Raw genomic sequence first — 12,733 nt, 5'->3', positions numbered from 1 at the left:
AAAATTAGTTGTTTCTTACAAGTCAAGTCAAAATTTCAATTTTAAAAATCTTATCTTTTCAAAATCTTTTTCAAAAATCATATCTTTTTCATTTTTTTTCTATTTCTCGAAAATTTTAAAATTATTTTTCAAATTATTTTCAAAATCTTTTTCTTATCTTTATATCAAATTTTCGAAAATTATCTAACAATTAATGTGATTGATTCAAAAATTTAAAGTTTGTTACTTGCTTGTTAAGAAAGGTTCAATCTTTAAGTTCTAGAATCTTATCTTTTAGTTTCTTGTTAGTAATTAATTTTAATTTTAAAACTAAATCTTTTTCAAACATATCTTATCTTATCTTTTATATCTTATCTTTTTCAAAATTTTATCTTTTTCAAAATTTTATTTTAAAATATCTTATCTAACTTCTTATCTTCTTATCTTTTTAAAAATTTGATTTTAAAATCTTTTTCAACTAACTAATTAACTTTCTGTTTGTTTCTTATCTTTTTCAAAACCACCTAACTACTCTTTCCTCTCTAATTTTCGAAAATATCTCACCCCTTTTTCAAAAATTCTTTTTAATTAACTAATTGTTTCATGTTCTAATTTTAATTACATTTTATCTCTAATTTTCGAAAATACTAATCCCTTTTTCAAAATTATTTTCGAAATTCTCCCTTCCTTTTCTTATTCTATTTAATTATTTAATTACTAACACTTCTCTTCACCTCTCTCCATCTAAATATCCGAACCCACTCTTCTACATTCTTCTCCCCTTTCTTCTTCTACTAACACAAGGGAATCTCTATACTATGACATAGAGCATTCCTCTTCTTTTTTTGTTTTCTTCTCTTTCATATGAGCAGGAACAGGGAAAAAGGCACTCTTGTTGAAATTGATCCTGAACCTGAAAGGACTCTGAAAAGGAAACTAAGAGAAACTAAATTACAACAATCCAGAAACAACATTTCATAAATTTTCAAACAAGAGAAGGAGATGACAGCCGAAAATAATAATAATGCAAGGAGAATGCTTGGTGACTTCACAAAGCCAACGTCCAAATATGATGGAAGAAGCATCTCCATTCCTACCATTGGAGCCAATAATTTTGAGCTTAAGCCTCAACTAGTTGTTTTAATGCAACAAAACTGCAAGTTTTATGGACTTCCATCTGAAGATCCTTATCAGTTTTTAACTGAGTTCTTGTAGATCTGTGAGACTGTAAAGACGAATGGAGTTGATCCTGAAGTCTACAGACTCATGCTTTTCCCTTTTGCTGTAAGAGACAGAGCTAGAATATGGTTGGATTCACAACCTAAGGATAGCCTGGACTCCTGGGATAAGCTGGTCACAGCCTTCTTGGATAAATTCTTTCCTCCTCAAAAGCTGAGCAAGCTGAGAGTGGATGTTCAAACCTTCAAACAAAAAGATGGTGAATCCCTCTATGAAGCTTGGGAAAGATACAAGCAGCTGACCAAAAGATGTCCATCTGACATGTTTTCAGAATGGACCATATTAGATATATTCTATTATGGTCTATCTAAATTTTCGAAAATGTCATTGGACCATTCTGCAGGTGGATCTATTCACCTAAAGAAAACGCCTGAAGAGGCTCAAGAACTCATTGACATGGTTGCAAACAACCAATTCATGTACACTTCTGAGAGGAATTCCGTGAATAATGGGATACCTCAGAAGAAATGAGTTCTTGAAATTGATACTCTGAATGCCATATTGGCTCAGAACAAAGTGTTGACTCAACAGGTCAACATGATCTCTCAAAATCTGAATGGATGGCAACATGCATCCAACAGTACTAAAGAGGCAGCTTCTGAAGAAGCTTATGATCCTGAGAACCCTGCCATGGCAGAGGTTAATTGCATGGGTGAACCTTATGGAAACACCTATAACTCATCATGGAGAAATCATCCAAATTTCTCATGGAAGGATCAACAAAAGCCTCAACAAGGCTTTAACAATGGTGGACGCAATAGGCTGAGCAATAGCAAGCCTTTTCCATCATATTCTCAGCAACAGACAGAGAATTCTGAACAAAACACTTCTAATTTAGCCAATCTAGTCTCTGATCTGTCAAAGGCCACTTTTAGTTTCATGAGTGAAACAAGATCCTCCATCAGAAATCTGGAGGCACAAGTAGGCCAACTGAGTAAGAAAGTCATTAAAACTCCTCCCTGTATTCTCCCAAGCAATACAGAAGAGAATCTAAAAGGAGAGTGCAAGGCCATTGATATAATCAATATGGCCGAATGCACAAGGGAGGAGGAGGACGAAAATCCTAGTGAGGAAGACCTCCTGGGACGTCCCTCAAGCAAGAAGGAGTTTCCTATTAAGGATCCAAGGGAATCTGAGGCTCATATAGAGACCATAGAGATTCCATTAAATCTCCTTCTGCCATTCATAAGCTCTGAAGACTATTCTTCCTCTGAAAAGGATGAAGATGTGACTGGAGAGCAAGTTGCTCAATATTTAGGAGCTATCATGAAGTTGAATGCCAAGTTGTTTGGCAATGAGACTTGGGAAAGTGAACCTCCCTTGCTCATTGGTGAACTAGACACCTGGATTTAGAAAATTTTACCTCAAAAGAGACAAGATCCTGGCAAGTTCTTAATACCTTGTACCATAGGCACCATGACCTTTGAAAAAGCTCTATGTGATCTGGGGTCAGGGATTAATCTTATGCCACTCTCTGTAATGGAGAAGTTGGGGATCATTGAGGTACAACCTGCCTTGTTCTCATTACAATTGGCAGACAAGTCATTGAGACAAGCTTATGGAATAGTAGAGGACGTGTTAGTAAAGGTTGAAGGCCTTTACATCCCTGCTAATTTCATAATCTTAGACACTAGGAAGGAAGAGGATGAATGCATCATCCTTGGAAGACCTTTCCTAGCTACAGCAGGAGCTGTGATAGATGTTAACAGAGGTGAATTATTCCATCAACTGAATAGGGACTACCTTGTGTTTAAGGAGGCCATCCCTCTGTGACAAAAGAGAGTAAGCATGAAGAGCTTCTCTCAGTTCAGAGTCAAGAAGAGCCCCCACATTCAAACTCTGAGTTTGGTGTTGGGAGGCCACAACCAAACTCTAAGTTTGGTGTTAAGACCCCATATCCAAACTCTAAGTTTGGTGTTGGGACTATACAATATTGACCTGATCACCTTGTGGCACCATGAGAGCCACTGTCAAGCTATTGACATTAAAGAAGCGCTTGTTGGGAGGCAACCCAATTTTATTTATCAAATTTTTATTTTATTCTATTGTTATTTTGTGTTTTATTAGGTACATGATCATATGGAGTCACAAAAAAAATACAAAAATTAAAAACAGAATCAAAAACAGCAGAAGAAAAATCACACCCTAGAGGAAGCACAGACTGGCGTTTAACGCCAGTAAGAAGCATCTGGCTGGCGTTCAACGCCAGAACAGAGCATGAATCTGGCGCTGAACGCCAGTAACAAGCATGAAACTGGCGTTCAACGCCAGAAACATGTTACATGTGGGCGTTGAACGCCCAGAATGTGCACCACTCGGCGTTTAAACGCCAGAATGGTATGCAAAGGCATTTTACATGCCTATTTAATGTAGGGATGGAATTCCTTGACACCTCAGGATCTGTGGACCCCACAGGATCATCTCAGGATCTGTGAACCCCCAAGATCCCCACCTACCTCACCCGCTCTCTCCATTCATGGTCATCCCTTCTGTTTTCCATTCACCACTCACATCCATCCACTCTTCGCCATACACCCCACCTACCTTCAAAATTCAAAATCTCTTTCCCACCCAATCCCACCCATATAGCCGAATACACATATCCCTCCATATCCTCCATATCTTCTTCTTATTCTTCAACTTTTCTTTCTTCTCTTGCTCAAGGGCGAGCAATTTTCTAAGTTTGGTGTGGTAAAAGCATAGCTTTTTGCTTTTCCATAACCATTAATGGCACCTAAGGCCAGAGACATCCAAAAAAAAAGAAAGAAGAAGAGAAAAAAAAAGGGAAGACAAAAGCTTCCACCTCTTAGTCATGGGAGATGGAAAGACTCATGTAAATGGTTTATAGCTCAGTGGTAGAACATTTGACTGCAAATCAAGAGATCCCTGAGATACCTCAGGGGATAAATTGTCCTCCACACAATTATTGGGAGCAACTAAGGATAAGAACACAAAAATTACTAGGAATCATGCAACAGAAGCAAGGAAGAGACATAAAGGAGCTCAAAAAGCACCATTGGACCTTCAAGAAGGCGCCACCCTCACTCAGGTGGATTCATTCCTTGTTCTTATTTCTTTCGGATTTTCGGTTTTTATGCTGTGTTTATCTATGTTTTGTGTCTCTACTTCATAATCATTAGTAGTTAGTAACTATGTCTTAAAGTTATGAATAATTCCATGAATCCTTCACCTCTCTTAAATGAAAAATGTTTTTAATTCAAAAGAACAAGAAGTACATGAATTTCAAATTTATCCTTGAATTTAGTTTAATTATATTGATGTGGTGACAATACTTTTTGTTTTCTGAATGAATGCTTGAACAGTGCATAATTTTGATCTTGTTGTTTATGAATGTTAAAATTGTTGGCTCTTGAATGAATGATGAACAAAGAGAAATGTTATTGATAATCTGAAAAATCATGAAATTGATTCTTGAAGCAAGAAAAAGCAGTGAAAAGCAAAAGCTTGCGAAAAAATAGAAAAAAAAATTAGCGAAAAAAATTAGAAAGAAAAAGAAAAAGCAAGTAGAAAAAGCCAATAGCCCTTAAAACCAAAAGGCAAGGGTAAAAAGGATCCAAGGCTTTGAGCATCAATGGATAGGAGGGCCCAAGAAAATTAAATCCAGGCCTAAGTGGCTAAATCAAGCTGTCCCTAACCATGTGCTTGTGTCATGAAGGTCCAAGTGAAAAGCTTGAGACTGAGTGGTTAAAGTCGTGATCCAAAGCAAAAAAGTGTGCTTAAGAGCTCTGGACACCTCTAACTGGGGACTTTAGCAAAGCTAAGTCACAATCTGAAAAGGTTCACCCAGTTATGTGTCTGTGGCATTTATGTATCTGGTGGTAATACTGGAATACAAAATGCTTAGGGCCACGGCCAAGACTCATAAGTAGCTGTGTTCAAGAATCAACATGCTTAACTAGGAAAGTCAATAACACTATCCAAAATTCTAAGTTCCTAGAGAAGCCACTCATTCTGAACTTCAAAGGAAAAAGTGAGATGCCAAAACTATTCAGAAGCAAAAAGCTACAAGTCCCGCTCATCCAATTAGAATTAATATTCATTGATATTCAGGAATTTATAGTATATTCTCTTCTTTTTATCCTAATTGATTTTCAGTTGCTTGGGGACAAGCAACAATTTAAGTTTGGTGTTGTGATGAGCGGATAATTTATACGCTTTTTGGCATTGTTTTTAGGTAGTTTTTAGTAAGTTCAAGCTACTTTTAGGGATGTTTTCATTAGTTTTTATGTTAAATTCACATTTCTGGACTTTACTATGAGTTTGTGTATTTTTCTCTAATTTCAGGTAATTTCTGGCTGAAATTGAGGGACTTGAGCAAAAACTCTGAAAAAGGCTGACAAAAGGACTCCTGATGCTGTTGGAATCTGACCTCCCTGCACTCAAAATGGATTTTCTGGAGCTACAGTGCTCCAAATGGCGCGCTCTCAACGGCGTTGGAAATTAGACATCCAGAGCTTTTCAGCAATATATAATAGTCCATACTTTATTCAGAAATTGATGACGTAACATGGCGTTGAACGCCAAGTACATGCTGCTGTCTGGAGTTAAACGCCAGAAACACGTCATGATCCGGAGTTGAACGCCCAAAACACGTTATAACTTGGCGTTCAACTCCAAGAAAAGCCTCAGCTCGTGGATAGATCAAGCTCAGCCCAAGCATACACCAAGTGGGCCCCGGAAGTGGATTTATGCATCAATTACTTACTCATGTAAACCCTAGTAGCTAGTCTAGTATAAATAGGATAAGTTACTATTGTATTAGAGGTCTGATCTTTTGATAGTTGAATCTTTTGACTGTTTAGTCTTTTGATCATTCAGGGGGCTGGCCATTCGGCCATGCCTGAACCTTTCACATATGTATTTTCAACGTTGGAGTTTCTGCACACCATAGATTAAGGGTGTGGAGCTCTGCTGTACCTCAAGTTTCAATACAATTACTATTACTTTCTATTCAATTCTCTTTTATTCTTATTCCAAGATATACGTTGCACAAAACTTTGATGAATGTGATGATCCATGACACTCATCATCATTCTCACCTATGACCGCGCGTGACTGACAACCACTTCCGTTCTACCTTAGGCCGGGCGCATATCTCTTAGATTCCCCAACAGAATCTTCGTGGTATAAGCTAGATAGATGGCGGCATTCATGGGGATCCGAAAAGTCTAACCTTGTCTGTGGTATTCCGAGTAGGATCCCGGGAATCCGGAAAGTCTAACCTTGTCTGTGGTATTCCGAGTAGGATTCCGGTATTGAGTGACTGTGACGAGCTTTAAACTCCTGAAGGCTGGGCGTGATGACAAACGCAAAAGAATCAAGGGATTCTACTCCAACCTGATTGAGAACCGACAGATGATTAGCTGTGCTGTGACAGAGCATTTGACCACTTTCACTGAGAGGATGGGATGTAGCCATCAACAAGGGTGATGCCTCCAGACGATTAGCCGTGCAGTGACAGTGCATAGGACCATTTTCCCGAGAGGATTAAAAGTAGCCATTGATGATGGTGATGCCTTACATACAACTTGCCATGGAAAGGAGTAAGAAGGATTGGATGAAAGCAATAAGAAAGTAGAGATTTGAAAGGATTCTATCATCTCCACACGCCTATCTGAAATTCCCACTATTGATTTACATAAGTATTTCTATCCCTTTTTATTTTCTATTTATTATTAATTTTCGAAACCCATAACCATTTAATCTGCCTAACTGAGATTTACAAGGTGACCATAGCTTGCTTCATACCAACAATCTCTGTGGGATCGACCCTTACTCACGTAAGGTATTACTTGGATGACCCAGTACACTTGCTGGTTAAGTTGAACAGAGTTGTGTCCACACATAGTTGAAAAAGCAATGAATTTTACAAAATACAATAACAAAGAGTACTACATTGATGTGATCACAATTTCGTCAACCACGTGACCTGGGGGGGTTATATTTTGAAATTCACTCGGCCGCGTGGGGCACGCGGTCGTGTGATGGAGGTGAAAATGGGGATGACGCGATCGCGTGGGTCGCACGATCGCGTGAGAGGGTAGGAGAGAGGATGGCGCGATCGCGTGGGTCGCGCGATCGCGTCGCTGGAATTTGTGCTAAACGCACGATTTCAGCGCCGTTTCAGTGCATCTCTCTGTCTCCTTCTGGGGTGATGTGCAATCCATGCAACACGATCGCGTCGCTCACGCGGTCGCGTGGGATTGCTTTTGTGCAAGTGGCGCGATCGCATGGGGCATGTGATCGCGTAGGCCAATTTGTGCAAAACGCACAAGGGCCGCACGATTCCAGCCCAACTTTCTGGACGTTGGATCTTTACGCTGATGTCCAGGTCACGCTGCCGCGTGGGTGATGCGGTCGCGCGGGTTATGTTTTCGCAATATGACGCGATCGCATGGGGCATGCGGTCGCGTCGTGCACCCCTTTTGTTTTTTTTTATTATGCATGAAAAATGCAAAATGTAGTGATTAATATGAATGCTATGCATGATGCGAGGTTCAATAAAAATAAAATAAAAAGGAAATAAAAATAAAAACAAATAATATGAAATAAACTGAAAAAGAAGCGACCATACCATGGTGGGTTGTCTCCCACCTAGCACTTTTAGTTAAAGTCCTTAAGTTGGACAGTGGAGGAGCTTCTTGTTATGGCGGCTTATGTTTAAACTCGTCCAAAAATCTCCACCAGTGCTCGGAATGCAAATAGCCTCCGGGGTCCCAAACGAGGCATGTAAAGATTCTGAGCAGCTTCAAACAGATTGTTAGGCTCCCGGAGTGACAAATGTCAGAATAAACTCCAAGATTCCAAGCCTTGATTTTAAATCCGCCTCCGTCTTGATCTATATGTTTCCATCCGGGCAGTTTAAAAAGTAGAATCTCACCATGGTGACCAAACATTCTCCGTGATCCATGCAATTGAGCATGATACCAATCCGTATACTTCGAGGTGAAGCGTGGAACCTTATTGAACCTTGTGCACCAACTCTGAGTACGAGCCATTTTCCTCTTACTCTTAAAGCCGCAAAGAGCTCTAAGCTGGCCATCTATTTCAAGCAAACCATAGTCAAGTGAATAAGTAAAGTTATAGGTTAAGGATTGTACCCACTTGAAGCTTGTATTAGGTGGTAATGGCCTTGGGGTGGGTGTTTCTGGTGGTTCTGTAAGTTCTACTCCCTTGTGGTCTTCTGTGAATTCCTCCACTTCATTGCAAGAGTCTTCAAATGTATCTGTGTCCTGGTCAAAGTCTCCTATGTCTTCCTCATCACTTGAGTCATAGATTGGAGGTTGAGAGAAATCTACCTCCGCATCATCTTCGCATTCACTTCGTCTTCGATCTCAGAGAATTCACTTGCGGATGCAAGTTCATTACTAAGAGAGCTAGACTTGTGACTATCATCATCAAGGGAATTCGCTTCTTGGATTATTCCGTTTGATTCTTCATAAGCGACTTGCCTTGGGGGTTGTGTACTATCCTCCTTAGCATCAACTGTAACGTCCCTAACGGAGTTATCCTAAGCTCTGGATTCCCATGGAGGTTCAGCATCTCCTAGATCTTCAACCAACTCTTCTTTTTGAACAATGACAGCTTCTTCTACTTGTTCTATTACAAATTCATTTCCTGTCTTGTCCACTGGAGTTTCTGGTATCTCTTTCATGCTCCGCTCATCATTAGACTGTCCACATGGAGTTGTGGCTGATCCTTGTATATTTGAGTGCCTAGAAACCCATTGAATTATTGCTTGCTCCAGTTGTCAAATGGTGGTTTGAAGATTATCTACTGTTTCCTTTAGGTGAACCTCTGCTTCTCGGGTTGCCGGACTTGGACATGATACATAATAAAGTGGTGGTGATTGGGAGTGATTGGATTGGTAGTGGGGTAAGGATCATATGGTGGCGAATGGCGAAAAGAAGCTTGTGAGTGTAGTGGTTCGAGGTTATGTTAAAAGGGTGGCCTATATGCACGGGGTGGGGCTTGTTGGTAGTTACAAGGTTGTCCACCGTATCTTTCAGCTGGGTATGCATTGTAGAATGGTCTTTGTCCATGATATCTCGGAGGGTGTTGTTGCCTAAAGGGTTGATTAGATCCTCTTGGCTCCATCCATCCTTGATTGGTCTCACCTTGATGCATATTCCTGCTATAACTTCTATTTTCTTCAACAAAGTTAGAACCAAACTCAAAGCGAGAGGGGTGAGAGTTCATGGTAGCAAATAAAATTAAAAAGGATAATTAAAAATAAATAAACAAACAAAAGAAAAATATTTACAATAACCAATAATAAGGCACACGTTAGCAGTTCCCCGGCAACGGCGCCATTTTGATAAGAGAACTTTTGCGTGGTTTAGAAATTTGCGGATAAATCCTCGTTGCAAGTATAGTTTCTAAACCTTCAAAAGTCCTTTCATACAAACGTTTTGGGTGTCACAAGTAACAAACCCCTTTAAACATTGTTAACCGAGTATTCAAACCTCGGGTCGTCTTCTCAAGGAACTGCAAGGAGGTATGTTCTAATTATTGGCTATGGAGATTGAGAATTCGGGGTTTCAAGAATGAGGAATAAGTAATATAAATAGCAAGTAAAATAAATGGCAATTAAAATAAATAAATACTGTAAAGAAACTTTTGGCACGGTGAGAGAAATTAGAAGTCCAACTTAGTTATCCCTCTCAACAATAATGAAAGTTGTATCTTAATTCCACTTAGTTAACCTTTGAAGCAAAGGTAAGTTAAGGGACTAATTAGTTTGACCTTCGAATCCTATTTATTTCCTAAGAAAAAGTTGGGATTATTGAAGTTCAGTTCAATTAGCAAGATAACGATTATCACTTACGCTGAGTTTGATAACTGTTGAGTTACTGATTTCTTAACCAAGACCAAAAGGGGGAAAAAGTAAATTGCTGGAATAAAATATCTTCAGATCGGAAGCAATGGTAACGTAGATAAAAGCAAGCAATCATAAACTGAAAATACCTCAATTATCATTAATTCAAACAATAATTTGTGACATGGAATAATTCATAAATTAAATTATAAAAGTAAATAATTAACTCAAATGCTGGAATAAATAAATAAAGTGAAAGGGAAGCTTAAAAACAAAGGAACATAAAAACTTGGATCGAGAGTCACTCTTACAAGCTAAGAGAAGTCCTAAATCCTAATCCTAAGAGAGAGATGAGAGAACCTCTCTCAAAACTAAATCTAAATCATGGGAAGTAACAAAAATTGCTGGGGGTGTATTCTGTAAATTCTGAATGGATGCATTCCCACACTTTATAACCTCTACTCTATGCTGTCTATACTTGGATCTGGGCCAAAAAGGGCTTCAAAAATTGCTGGGGGCGTATTCTGTAAATTCGGATTCGTGGCTCTGTCACGCGGTCGCATCATTCGGAGCTTTTCCTTGCCACGCGGTCGCGTCAGTCACGCGTCCGCGTCGTATGCGTTCTGCTTAAGGCGCTCGGTCGCGTCAGTCATGCGGCCGCGTCACTGCTTCTTTGCTTCTGGCACGCGATCGCGTCATCCATGCAATCGCGTGGATGCCAGTTTCTTCAAAACTCCGTTTCGCACTTTCCTTCCATTTTTGTATGTATCCTTTTCCATCCTTTAAGTCATTCTGCCTTAGAAAATCTGAAACTACTCAACACACTAATCACGGCATCGAATGGAAAAAAAGGTAATTAAAATAATTATAAATCTTAGAAAACATGTTTTTCACATACATCACATAATAAGGAAGGGAAAGTAAAACCATGCAATTAATATGAATAAGTGGGTGAAGGATTGAATAAATCACTCAAACTAAGCACAAAATAACTCATGAAATATGGGTTTATCAGTCACACAGAGCCTTTTCAAAGGTCATGGTGCCTATGGTATAGGGTATTAAGAATTTTCCAGGATCTTGTCTCTTTTGAGGTAAGGTTTGCTGAACCCATGTATCTAGTTCACTGATGAGCAAGGGAGGTTCACCTTCCCAAGTCTCGTTACCAAATAATTTGGCATTCAGCTTCATGATGGCTCCTAGATATTGAGCAACTTGCTCTCCAGTTACATCTTCATCCTCTTCAGAGGAAGAATAGTCTTCAGAGCTCACGAATGGTAGAAGGAGGTTTAATGGAATCTCTATGGTCTCTATATGAGCCTCAGATTCCTTTAGGTCCTCAATAGGGGACTCCTTCTTGCCTGAGAGACGTCCCATGAGGTCTTCCTCATTGGGATTCACGTCCTCTCCTTCCTCCCTAGGTTTGGCCATTTTGATTATGTCAATGGCCTTGCACTCTCTTTTTGGATTCTCTTCAGTGTTGCTTAGGTGAGTACTAGGAGGAGTTTCAGTTACTTTCTTACTCAGCTGGCCCACTGTGTGCCTCCAAATTTTTGATGGAGGACCTTGTCTCACTCATGAAACTTAATGTGGCCTTAGACAGATCAGAGACTAAATTTGCTAAGTTAGAGGTACTATGCTCAGAATTCTCTGTCTGTTGTTGAGAAGATGATGGATAAGGCTTGATATTGCTGAGCCTATTTCTTCCACCATTATTAAAGCCTTGTTGAGTCTTTTGTTGATCCTTCCATGAGAAATTTGGATGATTTATCCATGATGAATTATAGGTGTTTCCATAAGGTTCACCCATGTAATTTACCACTGCCATTGCAGGATTCTCAGGATCATAAGCTTCTACTTCAGAAGATTCCTCTTTAGTACTGTTGGATGCATTTTGCCATCCATTCAGACTTTGAGAAATCATGTTGACTTGTTGAGTCAACATTTTGTTCTGAGCCAATATGCATTCAGAGCATCAATTTCAAGAACTCCCTTCTTTTGAGGCATCTCATTATTCACGGAATTCCTCTCAGAAGTGTACATTAATTGGTTATTTGCAACCATGTCAATAAGTTCTTGAGCCTCTACAGGCGTTTTCTTTAGGTGAATGGATCTACATGCAGAATGGTCCAGTGACATTTTAGAGAACTCAAATAGACCATAATAGAATATATCTATCATGGTCCATTATGAAAACATGTCAGAAGGACATCTTTTGGTCATCTGCTTGTATCTTTCCCAAGCTTTATTGAGGGATTCACCATCTTTTTGTTTGAAGGTCTAAACATCCACTCTAAACTTGCTCAGCTTTTGAGGAGGAAAGAACTTAGCCAAGAAGGCCGTGACCAGCTTATCCCAGGAGTCTAAGCTATTCTTAGGTTGTGAGTCTAACCATGTTCTAGCTCTGTCTCTTACAGCAAATGGGAAAAGCATGAGCCTGTAGACTTCAGGATCTACTCCATTAGTCTTGACAGTCTCACAGATCTGCAAGAACTCAGTTAAAATCTGGTAGGGATCTTCTGATGGAAGTCCATGAAACTTGCAATTTTGTTGCATTAGAGCAACTAATTGAGGTTTCAGCTCAAAATTGTTTGCTCCAATGGCAGGAATTGAGATGCTTCTTCCATCAAACTTGGACGTAGGTGTAGTATAATCACCAAGCATCCTCCTTGCATT

The 12,733-nt window shown here is 39.4% G+C and overlaps 1 non-coding gene across 1 annotated transcript; it reads left to right on the top strand.

The window, feature by feature from the left end:
• The first annotated feature begins 12,254 nt into the window (after nt 1-12,254).
• Nucleotides 12,255-12,358, top strand: LOC130952649 (small nucleolar RNA R71). Its single transcript, XR_009074827.1, has one exon. It is a non-coding gene; the product is annotated as a small nucleolar RNA R71 (small nucleolar RNA).
• Nucleotides 12,359-12,733: the final 375 nt, after the last annotated feature.

The sequence above is a fragment of the Arachis stenosperma genome, chromosome 9 (genome assembly GCF_014773155.1).
Source record: "Arachis stenosperma cultivar V10309 chromosome 9, arast.V10309.gnm1.PFL2, whole genome shotgun sequence".
Classification (NCBI taxonomy): Eukaryota; Viridiplantae; Streptophyta; class Magnoliopsida; order Fabales; family Fabaceae; genus Arachis; species Arachis stenosperma.
This window is presented reverse-complemented; position numbering and strand designations above follow the sequence as displayed.